This window comes from Eschrichtius robustus, chromosome 14 (assembly GCF_028021215.1).
Source record: "Eschrichtius robustus isolate mEscRob2 chromosome 14, mEscRob2.pri, whole genome shotgun sequence".
In the NCBI taxonomy this organism is placed as follows: Eukaryota; Metazoa; Chordata; class Mammalia; order Artiodactyla; family Eschrichtiidae; genus Eschrichtius; species Eschrichtius robustus.
Genome location: NC_090837.1, coordinates 13,997,557 through 14,010,059, shown reverse-complemented (window position 1 = coordinate 14,010,059; position 12,503 = coordinate 13,997,557). Strand labels below are relative to the sequence as shown.

The 12,503-nt window shown below is 44.4% G+C and overlaps 1 non-coding gene across 1 annotated transcript; it reads left to right on the top strand.

The window, feature by feature from the left end:
- The first annotated feature begins 10,247 nt into the window (after positions 1-10,247).
- On the top strand, positions 10,248-10,320 carry TRNAE-UUC (transfer RNA glutamic acid (anticodon UUC)). Its single transcript has one exon. It is a non-coding gene; the product is annotated as a tRNA-Glu (tRNA).
- Positions 10,321-12,503: the final 2,183 nt, after the last annotated feature.

The window sequence follows — 12,503 nt, the reverse complement described above, 5'->3', positions numbered from 1 at the left end:
CTTAACTCAGTGGGGGACTTTGGGCTTGTTACTTCATTCGTCTGAGCCTCAGTTTTTGCATCTGTAAAATGGGCATGCTGACGGCCTTCCGTTCACTGCTGTCTTTGAAGAGGATTCTATGCTCCATTTTTTAGTGAATGTGCACTTAAATTTCTTTTATAAACAGAAATACATTAACATTATTCCAAAGAATTCATGAAATTTCAGCAGTAATGCTTACAACAGTTATCTACCATTTATTTGATGTCTACTCAGAATGTCTTCAACATTCATAACGGGGAATGCTGCTCTCAATCCTTATCTTCCTTGGATCTGGTTTCCCCACACCACCTAATCCTCACATATGCTGACATTTTTCAGGTCTTAATTCCTCTCTTTCTCGCTTTTTTTTTTTTGTTTAAATCATTTTCTTCTCCCATGATAACCCACATGCTATCTCTTGGTGCCTGTGCTCCTGATTTTGAGCTGCTCTGCTTCCCTGGTTCTTCTCCCTCCCACTGCCTTCCTGTCTTAGCAAAAGTTGTTCTTTCCACCCAGAATGCCTCCCTTTTCTAATTGCTGCCCACCTAAATTCAAAATCTTGTTTGGCCTTCAAGGCCCTGATGAAATGATTTTTCTTTTGAGAAGCTTCCTTTGGTTCTGTCCCCTCTGTGGTTCTGTGATATCGCTGAGCGCCTATTGGTAATAATCATGGCAATGACCACCCCCAGGAAGAGCAATGGCATGTGCCTACTGCATAATGAGTGTCTTTAGGTGCTAATTATTATTCAATGTATTGGCTGCACCAATTCCCTGTAGCCATGCTCTTTGCCCTGTCACTTGTCCTTTTCTCTAACTCTGGACTCAGCCATGTAGCTTGCTTTGGCCAATGGGATGGTAGCAAACTTGATGGAGTAGAGGACTGAAAAGTCACTCAGGCATTTCTTTGCATGCACTCTCTAGGACCCCTGAGACTGACACAAAAACATGCCTGGGTTAACCTGCTGGAGGATAAGACAGGTCTTTGTCTCCTCTCTAAGGAGAAGGTCCAGTTATTACAGCCAGGGCCATCCAAGATCAGCCAACAACCAGCCAACTATAAGATATGTGGGTAAGCCCCAACTGAGACCAGAAGAACCATATAGCATGCCCAGTCAAGACCAGCAGAAATACCCAGCTGACTCCAGGACTCATGAGTAATAATAAACGGTTAAATATTGGGACGGTTTGTTACACAGCAATAGCTAACTGATAAAATCACCATCAATTTTGTTATTGCTGAATGCTTGTATGTGTCAGAAAACCCCACTAAACCCTTTACAAACATCGTATGATTTGGTCCTCACCTAAACTGGGACATGATTTCCATTTTAAAGATCAGGAAACTAAGGCTCAGGGAGTTTGCCGCTTTTCCAAACCATTGGGGTTGGAAAGTGGCTCAGTACCTTTCCGAGGAATCTGGTCCTGCCTTCTCTACTTTTATCATCACTGGCGATCTGACCTTTTACTTTTAAAAGTTTCTTTTACGTTTTGTGCTTCAGTTTCCTAATCCATAAAATAAAGATGATAACAGTCACTATGGTTATGGAGTTCTTATATGGAGATGGATATAATGTTTGCAAATTGCTAAGACCAGTGCTTGGCTCATAGTAAGCACTTCATAAAATATTAGATATTCCATTTCTCTTTCTCTTCCATTTTTTTTTTTTTGTTTGTTTTCGATAACCTGGTACAGGCAGACCTCAGAGAGTCCAGCCATTGCAACAAAGCATTACTGCAATAAAGCAAGTCACATGAATTTTTCTGTTTTCCCAGTGCACATAAAAGTTATGTTTATACTATACAGTAGTCTATTAAGTGTTCAATAGCGTTATACTTATAAAAGAAGTACACACCTTAATTAAAAAATAGTTTCTTGCTAAAAAATGCTAACCATTATGTGAGACTTCAATGAGTCATAATCTTTTTGCAATAATCACATCAAAGATCTCTGGTCACAGATCGCCGTAACAAATGCAAAAGTAATGAAAAAGTTTGAAATTCTGTGAGCATTATCAAACTGTGACATAGAGACATGAAGTGAGCATGTGTTGGAAAAGTGACACCGATAGACTTGCTCGGTGAAGGGCTGCCAAAAACCTTCAATGTATAAAAAACACAATATCTGCAAAGCACGATAAAGTGAAGTGCCATAAAATGAGGTCTGCCTGTATTTTTGTAGTTGTCATCTCCTATGTAGGCGAAGGCCCCTTGGAGGCTGGGTTCATGTCTTGCTATTCTGGGTGACCCACCACAGTGCCTTGCCCAGAGCAGTTGCTTAACAAGTATATATTGAAAGTCTATTTTGACTCATTTCACTGGAAAATGAGAATGAACTTAGTGTCCTCAGAAGAGGAGGAGACTAAGAGGACATGGAGGAGGAGGGTGGGCTACAGCTATATTGTGAAGGCTTTAAGTTAGACTCAGAAAAGAACTTCCGGGAAGGTAGAGAAACAACATTTTATTTTATTTTATTTTTTTTGCCAAAGGAAATGTCCTGCTTTTCCCTAGAGCTCTCTGAGCAAGCGTATACACTCTCAACTAGGCATAATTTTAAGTCTATTTGGAGACTAGGGGGTGGTACTGAGAATAGTGACCCCACGATGCCCTTGCCCACTCCAGGGATCCTTCTGAGGCTTGAGACGAAGGCAGACAGCTCTCCTGCCTGTTCCTTTCCACTGTTTTTCTTTGCAGCTGTCTCTGCATTTCAGATTTCATGGCTCTGCCAGAGACTCTATTTTGGGATTTGTGGGAACAGGCTGGTTTCAGCAAAGAGGAGGCTCTAGAAATCTCAGTAAGCTCGTTCCCCCGGGCCTCCCAGCCTGCTCTGAGGGCAGGAGGGCTTCAAAGAGGCTGCTTCGGGGTCCAGTGTCCCAGACGTGTGTGGACTGGAGAACAGGATGCCTTTTTCCAGCAAACTCCGGCAGCTGGGGGCAACCCGCATCTCTGCTGAAATCAGCTCGCGTCCAGGCTAGCTGCCCTGAGGGCCAAGGTGCTGCTGCTGGGGCCACATTCCCCTGCAAGCCTGCAGACACCGAGCTGGGCTTCCGTGAAAACTGACACCGAATTCCCACCGCATCCCCGGTCTCTTTCCACGGGGAGAGAAGTAGCAGGTGGCAGCTTGAGGGAGACCAGCTCTGGCACTCAGAGGAGAATGGGGGCCAACGGTCACGTGTCTGTCTATCCACACGGAGGTGGACGTGTGGGTTTGTGGGTCTGTGTGTCCATGTGAATATTTGAAAATCTGTGTATGCAGTGGTGCGTGGCTGTGTGTTCATGTGGGTGTGCTGTGAAGGTGCATATGTATGTTTTCATGGAAATGGGCATGAATCTATTGATTTGTATGTGTGTATGGATTTATGTGTCCATTTTCATCACATTCTGGAGGCCGTTATCTTTAAACTTTTAATTCACTTGATTTACATAAGTAATATGAGTAGTATTGCGTTGTATGGGCAAACCACGGATCATTTAACCTATCAGGCACTGGCCAATGTTTGGATCCTTTTTGTCCACTGCAAACAGAACTATAATGTGCATCCTTTTGACCAATGTTGTATGCACCTTTCTCTGCGTGAAGTAAGTGAAGGAGTAAACAGGTCAAAGGGTGTTCACATTTTGTGAACTTTTGCCCACCATTTGTGTTGGCACACAGTAGGTGCTCAATAAATGATCGTTGAATGAACTAACTGGTGATTGAGCATCAGTCCAGCTCTGGAACGATGGGCACCCTCACACAATCTACCACCTCCTTCTAGCTGTCAAAATCTCAAATGAAGCTGTGGGGCTTAGGAAAGAAAACAGAGAATGGAATACCCCCACTGAGGACCACTTTCTACTGATACGGAGGAAACAGTCAGTCTCTGAGAGTGTGTTCCCTCTGCAGGCATCTGCCCCGTGGCTGGCTCCATCAGCACAGGAAGAAGAGGAAGAGGGACTCCAGGTGTGACGTCCTAGGTCCTGCTGCTATCCATCAAAGGCTTCCGAATGTACTAATAGCCCTAATGTGTGAACATCGATTTCTGGGGTGACCCCAAAGCCAAGATGATTTACATTCAATGTCCCATTGGTGATACACCATTGATCTCCATGGGTACTAAAATATTTATTAGAAAATATTTATTAGGAAGAGCAGGACTGGAAGGGCCCTGGCCAGGGGAAGTGAGCAAGTGACCCATGGGTGAGAGATTCAGGAAACGAAGGAGAAAATCCCAGGAAGAAGATAAGGGTGGCCCAGGGACCTCCAGGAGCCAGGAAACCATACTGGGTTCCAGGCCAGAGGTGGGGGGGGGGGAACCTGAGCCTTGAGTGTGTCCCCCAATTCTTGAAGCTGGCATCAGATGGCACCTCCTTGGAGATGCTTTCCCGGACCACCCCGCCTGAAACAGCCCGTCACTCTGTCACATCACGCTACTGGCTCCCTACTTTTTATTGAGTTTTGATTGATATACAGTAAAATCTACCAATTTTAAGTGCACTGCTGAGATGTGAGATGGCTCCTCACATGCCCCTACATGATACACCTCTGTGTGCTTTGGCACTCGGGTCCACATTCCCACACAACACAGCTTCGGGTACACATGCACACCCACTTAGCAGACGCATTACCTACCAAGCGCACACTCGTACACAAACCTACTTCCACAGATAATGGAGCATGACAGAAAAAACACAGTTAGTCTACCCGTATATTTATCCAAACAAACATTCCCACACATTTGTGCAATTGTCCACATTCTCAGGCATACAAACTCACACACATATTTTCCACACAGACGTACATAGATACACACGTATCCACATATATAAAAATATTCCCACGCATCCTCTCTTGTACAATATTTATATGTAAACATCCATATACCCCAGTTAGACATGCAGACATACATATATGTACCCATACCCATGCACATTCACACGCATCTACACTCAGACACGCATGTACATCGGTTCCATGCAGACATGCATATATGTCGTATGCAGGATAATGTATATGCATAGGCCCTGTGTACAGAGTCAAATATAGAATACACATTTCTGCCAACATGGACCCTGACACACAGAAACTTGCACACATGTGCACCCCATAAGACATATGTACACATATGTACACACATATCTAAACATGCCTTACACATGTGCATCGCCAGGCATATCTAGACATGTGAAGCCATATGTCACATGCGTATACCCATATGAAATGCACACATATTTGATCCAAACATGCACAGAAGTTATGTTATGCCCCCTTCCCTTATTTGGCCCTGAATTCTAGAATTCTTCAATTTGGTTTGCCCCACTCAGCACCTTTCTGGACCTAATCTTCTCCCAATACATGGTCCCTGTGAAACTCTCATTTCCTGCTTGGAGTATCCTAGCAAAATGCCCCATCATGACACACCTCAATTTTTGAAGACACTTGATAATCTTTGGAGACACACAGAGGGCCCTGACGTATTCGCTGGAGATCCTAAGGGGCCTGAACTAGGTGGAATCTGGAGGTTGCTGACATCCATTCAGCAACCTCCAATGAGATAGATAAATGTTTATTTATTTGCAAGCAAAATCACAACTCCCTTCGGGACTATTTGTCCCCTAGTCAGAAATTCTCTCGCCCTCTCTGCCCTCACACTGCACATTATTTATACCTGTGACTTTAAAGCCCAGCTCCTTTGCCCTATTTTAGAGTCTTCGGGAGACTTTGAGCTCCCAGAGGGCAGGAAAAATGTCTAACTTGCTTTGTTTTTCCCATGGCTGGGCTACCGGGTACCCAGTACTTGTAGGTATTCAATAAAAAGCAAATTGAAAGGACTACTGTTTTCATGCTGTAATGAATGAGCCTAGGTTGGTGACAGCGTGTCAGTCAACATTTAAACAAGCAAGCTGATCAACCAGCGTCTTCCAGGAGATTGCAAATTACCATAGTTCGTGGACTCTAAGATACAACTGACCATAGATGTACCATTATTTCATATCCTGCTAAGGAAAGAGAAACAACGCTCTCACTCAACTTTGACACATGCTTCCTTAATCACTTAGCATTCTTATTTTATACTCACTGAAAGAGCCCTTTTAGACTTATTTCAACGTGTAGTTTCATCACATGTCACTCTGGGGCATACTTTTTTTTTTTTTTTTTTCTGGTGCATACTTAAAAAGGGAAATCTAAGCAAAATAAATCGGTTAAGGATTTCCTAAAACTTCTCCAACTCTGAGTCTTTCAGATCACACTAAATCAGCGTTGTTGACATCCTGATTTTTCATAGGATTATATCCTTGATGGGCACATTCACGGCATGGATGTCGCAGCATGTCTTAAGAAAGTTCTTCTCTATTATTTCTAGTATTTTCTTCCAAGGTTCTGACACCCCTTCTGCAAGTTTGGATGCTAGTACTTTCTTAATCTTGCCAGAAGCTGCCAAAGGAACATTCTCAGACCACAACCAGGGCACACACTGGGTCCGAATTGCCTGTTTTCCTGCAGGTTTACCTCTATAGACAGGATGGGGACTTTCTTATCTGCTGTCTTTGGCATATCACAGCTACTCAAACTAGAGAACATGCCACGGACAAAATAAGGGAAGAGGTGGAGTGTTTTTGAACTCTCCCACATATTCTGAGAGGTTCCCTGAGCTGGTGGGCACCTTCTCTTACCCACGAGACCGTGGAGGCCCCAAGAATGAAGCTGGCGTCATCTCAGACTCGTCTGGGCCAGTGCTTGGCTCAGAAAAGCAGGTGGAGAGGAAAACAGAGATATTCTGGAGTAGCGGTCAGACACCGAGATTCTGCTTAGCTTCAGATCCTAGCTCCTCTCCTTTGCCAGCATGTGTCTGCGTGGGGACAGTTTACGCATCTCAATTTCTTTGTCTGTTGGAGGGATATACACATGTTCACTTCACTGGCATGTCATGGGGGTCAGCCATGCTTTTATTTCCTTTTTTCATTTGACAATTGTCACTCCATCACCTACAATAAGCCAGGTACAAGGGATACAGGGATGAACAAAAAGACGGAGTGTGTCCCAACATAGGATATAGCAACAAGGACAAGATCTCAAACCTTAGCAGGCGCCAGAGTCCCCTGGAGACATTAGGTAAAATGCTGATGCTGGGGCCCCACCCTTCAGAGAGTCTGAAGTAATTAATTGGCAGGCAGTAAGACCCACCCAGGGGCATTTTTTAAAGGTTCATGTGATCCTGTGGTACATCAGGGTTTAGGGTCATGATGAGTAGCTAGTGCGTGCAAAATGTTTTAAAAAATACACAGTGTCATTCTTATCTTTTACTTCACCAACATTCATCCTTTTATTCTCCCCAAATTCCTTCACCCATAACAAGTTAGTGAAAAACAGATTCAGCAGAAGATCATGTTAATTAGAAGATCTGGGATTTGAAACCAGGCTTGTCTGGCTTTCTCGTCTCTTTGCCTTCCTTTCCCCCTTTCCCCAGTGAAATATTGCAAGCAAATAAAATGATGGAGAAAAACATAAGGACACCATGGATCCAACATCCAGATTTTTCAAGTTCATCACTCATTCATTCAACAAATATTTATTAAGCACCATCTAGGTAGCAGGCTTGGTGCTAAGCATTGAGGATAGAGTAGTCGACCAAACAGATACTGCTGGCTTCACAGAACTTGCATCTTACCATATTTGCTTTACATTTTTTCTTCCTAAGGAAGATATCTTTTTTTTTAATAATTATCTTTTTTTTAAATTAATTAATCAATTTATTATTTTTTGGCTGTGTTGGGCCTTCGTTTCTGTGCGAGGGCTTTCTCTAGTTGTGGCGAGCGGGGGCCCCTCTTCATCGCGGCGCGCGGGCCTCTCACTATCGCGGCCTCTCTTGTTGCGGAGCACAGGCTCCAGACGCGCAGGCTCAGTAGTTGTGGCTCACGGGCCTAGTTGCTCCGCGGCATGTGGGATCTTCCCAGACCAGGGCTCGAACCCGTGTCCCCTGCATTGGCAGGCAGATTCTCAACCACTGCGCCACCAGGGAAGCCAAGGACGATATCTTTACTCACAAAATATATATACGTTCCCTATGCAGCTCTCGCTTCTTGCATTTCTCTCCCTCCCAGTCAGGACATAAACACCACCCTGATTTTTGCTGTTACTTACCCACATATTTACCTCACATTTATTCATCAACACTGTATAGCATTGCTTTGTATGTTTTAGAGCTTTTCATACATGGTGTCATTTATATATATATGTATATATATCTTTCTATATATTTTATATTTATAAATCTTTCATCAACAACTTTTAAATTATTTTGTTCTCCACGTGTCCATTTGATGCACATAGCCTTGTTGTTTCCCTGTTGTATGATATTTGACTATACGATGCCATGGTGATGAATTTAATCATTCTCTTCATGATGGACACCCAGCTTGTTTATACGTTTTCCCTAATGTAGACAACACTGCAATGGACATCTTCATCTGTGTCCACCAGTGCATGTTCGTGAGAGTCTTGTGTGTGTATACTTAGGAGTATGATTGCTAAGTCATACAATATTCATATGTGAGCTTTGCACGGTCATTCTAAATTGCTCTCCAAATTGAGCTGAAACCAACTCACTCTCCCAGTAGCAGAGACTGAGACTCTCTGTTATTCAACCACATTTGTTTTTCAACCCCTGCCAAGCAGATGAGTCTGGAAAAAAATCTCTCCTTTTGGTTGTAATTGACACTTACTTGATTATTAGTGAGGATGGACCTCGTTACTTATATTTATTGACTATTTGGATTTCCTTTTGCTGTGAAATGCCTGTTCTTCTCCTTGTTCCAGGTTTAAAAATCCGTTTATTTATCATTAGGTCTGAGCTCTTCACCACTACACCCAGCCAGCTTCTTCAACTGAGAAAAACAAATGCATCTGATAAAGGGAGTCAAAGACATCACCCTTCTTCCTCCAAGGGCTGAAGAAAGCAGCCCTTATTGACTGGCTTCTATCACTCATCTGATTAAAGGTACCACTTACTTCCAAATGCTTAGAGCCGGGGCTGGGAGCCATTCATAAAACTCATATTGAACGATCAGCTTTCACAAAGTTTGCCTTAATGTTTTTGCCTGATATTGATCTGTGGGGGAACTATAAAAATTGACACCAGAATAAACTTTGAAAGACGGCTCTCGCTCAGCTGAACTGAGATCAATGCAAATCGACCAGGGCAACAAGGGAGGGGATGAAACAGCCCCTTCTCCATTAGCTGGTCCCTGCTTGACCAGCAAAACTCTTCTGGGTCCTTCTTGGCTGTGCTTAGGGACTCAAAGGCAGACACAGTGGTATTTAGGGTAAGTGCTGAGATAGAGGAGAAACTCTTCATCCTGGGATGTGGGACTCCTACATTCGTAGTTATCAGCACCTGAGAAATTTGATTTTTTTTTAGAAGTCTCTTTCCCCCTGGGATGTTAGTGATGGGTGGAGGAGTCATGGGGCAGAAGGAGTGGAGTGAGCGGTTACTGAGCACTTACTATGCCCTGTGTCTGGACTGGGTACTTTGCAAACACTCAGAAGGCAGGGTTGGGTTGGCTCCACTTAACAAGTGGCTGATGACAGGCAAGTGACTCAACCTTCCTGACCTTCCATTTCCTCCTGTAAAATGCAGAACATTGTAACACCTGCCTTACAGGACCGTCTTCCAGTTTCAAGCATGGTGCCTAAAACAGAGTATGAACCTGTGGTGACATGTTCCCTACCACCTCCATCAGTCCTAACAGCAGCCCCGGCCATTTGAACCTCGTCATCCCCATGTTGAAGAAGTAGACACGGAAGCTCAGAGAGGTTAAGTGATTTTCCCAAGATCACACAGCAAGTAAGTGACAGGATTTGAACTCGGGGCTCTCTGACTCCCAAGTCTATGCTCTTTCCCTGAGAGCACACTGTATAGTTATCAATCTGGGGGTGGGGCAGGGAGCGGGGCAGCTGTCTGATCAAAGACAAGATAGCTCCCATGGCATGTGTGAACTGTGGGTTACCTGAGGCCTTCTCTGCCACAGTTACACTCCTTCCTGCATTCTGTCACTCTAGGATGATCGTTGTTAGCCAACCCTGGGAGCATCTCTTCCAAGGGACCTCAGATAGAGGATGCTGCATTTGCAAATTCTCGGAAGTAGATTCAGAATAGCTGGGCGTTGCTGGGCTGCCATGTGGGAAGTAGGTGTGGAGAAATAAAGGGGTCCTATCCACTGATTTTTTCCAAGAGTACTTATTGGAGAGTTCCCTGGTGGTCCAGTGGTTAGGACTTGGCGCTTTCACTGCCATGGCCCCGGGTTCAATCCCTGGTCAGGGAACTAAGATCCTGAAAGCTGTGTGGTGCGGCCGGAAAAAAAAGTACTTATTGGGGCCCTACTACGTGTCGAGCACTGGGCTAGGGGCCAAGGAAATAACGCTGAACATCGCTGATATGAAGAGATGTAGAAACATTTGGTTATGACACGGAGTACATGATAAACTCTGATTGGGGACCATGCAGAGGGAATATGGACGCACAGGAGAGGGCTTCCCAACCTGGACTTGGAACTCCAGGGATACGTTCCCAGAAAAAAAGACATCTCCATTGAAATTAGAATGACTCAAAGAACATCTTCAAGTGCAGACTCTCAGACTCTTCACCTAAAGATTCTCGTTCTGTACGTGGAGGGTAGGGAGAATGAACCCGTCCCCAGGTGAACAGAGAGCCAGGCTCTGCAACCCCTAGGCTAGATGACTTCTTAACAGTCTTTCTCAACCATGGTTGCACGTTAGAAGCACTGAAGCTTTGCAGAAATGCCAGCGGCTGGGCCCTTCTCCAGATCAAATGAACCAGACTCAGTGGGGGGAGGGGGGCCTGGGCATCAACATTTTGTAAAGGTCCTCAGTTGATTCTGATTCAAAGAGAAGGTTGGGCACCATTGCTTTAGGAGGCAGAGGCAATGTTTGGGCAAGTGAGTGTGCGGGGAAATGTCAGGCTTCCTTGAATTTTCTTTGGGTAAGAAGGTTTTTGTCTTGTTTTGTTTTTAATTTCTATTGGAGTCTGGTTGATTTACAATGTCGTGTTAGTTTCTGCCGTACAACAAAGTGAATCAGTTACACATATACATATATCCACTCTTTTTTAGATTTTTTTCCCCGTATAGGTCATTACAGAGTATTGAGTAGAGTTCCCTGTGCTAGACAGTAGGTCCTTGTTAGTTACCTATTTTATGTATAGTAGTGTGTATATGTCAATCCCAATCTCCCAGTTTAGCCCTCCTCCCCTTTGCCCGCCGGTAACCATAAGTTTGTTTTCTACACCTGTGGCTCTATTTCTATTGTATTAGGCACTTAGTGCATACCAGCCCCTTCCCAACCCGCCAGCTAGTTGACTTAATCTTTACAACATCTGAGCATTGATATTCATTCCCGTTGCTTAGATGAGGCCATGGAGACTCAGAGAAGTTGAATTACAGCTCCAGGTCACACAGCAGAGGATCATCCCATCCAGCGCACTCCTCACCATGTCCCTAGACATGTGTGGCCACAGAGGCTTTAAGAACATCACGGAGCAAAAATGTTTCTGGGCCACTGGCCAAGTATAGCATGAATGTGTTGCTCTGGAAATATGGGGTGTCTTGGGGCCAGGAGGGAGCTTCCTGGGTGCTAATGGAGTCCACATGAGCTGAAAAACCCCACAGTAAGAGAGGCGTTTATTATCTATCTCTCACACCAGTAAATTTATGACTGTTTCCAGTTCTAAGACCTCAAAGCACAGCACAAAACCATCAGTGACCACTTCCCCTCACGCCTTCTCCTTTTTAGCTATCTATCTATCACCTATCTATTATCTATCTATCTATCTATCCATCTATCTCCCTTTCTCTTGTATCCATGAAGTTTGCTTTCTTCAAATACCTTTGTTTGGCAGAAGCAAGTTCATTGGCAGGAGAGAAAACTCCCCTCAGGCAGCCTGTCACTTACTGGAGAGAGTCAGGAGCTGAAAGTTCCTCCTACCCCACATCGTAAATAACCTTACCCTGCCCCACCCGCAAATCACTTCAGATTTTTGGAATAAATAGTAATTGCTGTGTTCTCCCCCATGGGCATAGCCGAGGGTGTATGTATGTGCATATGTGCATTTCATTTAATTTTTGTTTGAGCCTTGTAAAAAGCACCTTTTGCTCCACCCTCTCTCTACTTCTAAACACTTTTTTAAAGGGATTACCGCTCACTGCCCCCGGAGTCAGGGGCTCAGAAAGGCACTCACTCTAGGTCTGAGATTTACTGTGGTTCCAGGGTGTTGAGAGACACCCAGCTCAGTTCAGGACCAGAGGAGTGTTCTTCCATTGTTTTGTTTTGGGGACAGAAACTTTGACACCCTTAATATCCTTTGTTCTACCCATCACCACTCCCCCGGCTCTGGTCTGGGTTATTTTTCCTCAAGATGCTCCTAATAGCCTCCTAGCTCATTCCCCTTCTCTCACTCTATGTCCCGCCTCCCTCTAATCCATCCTCCATG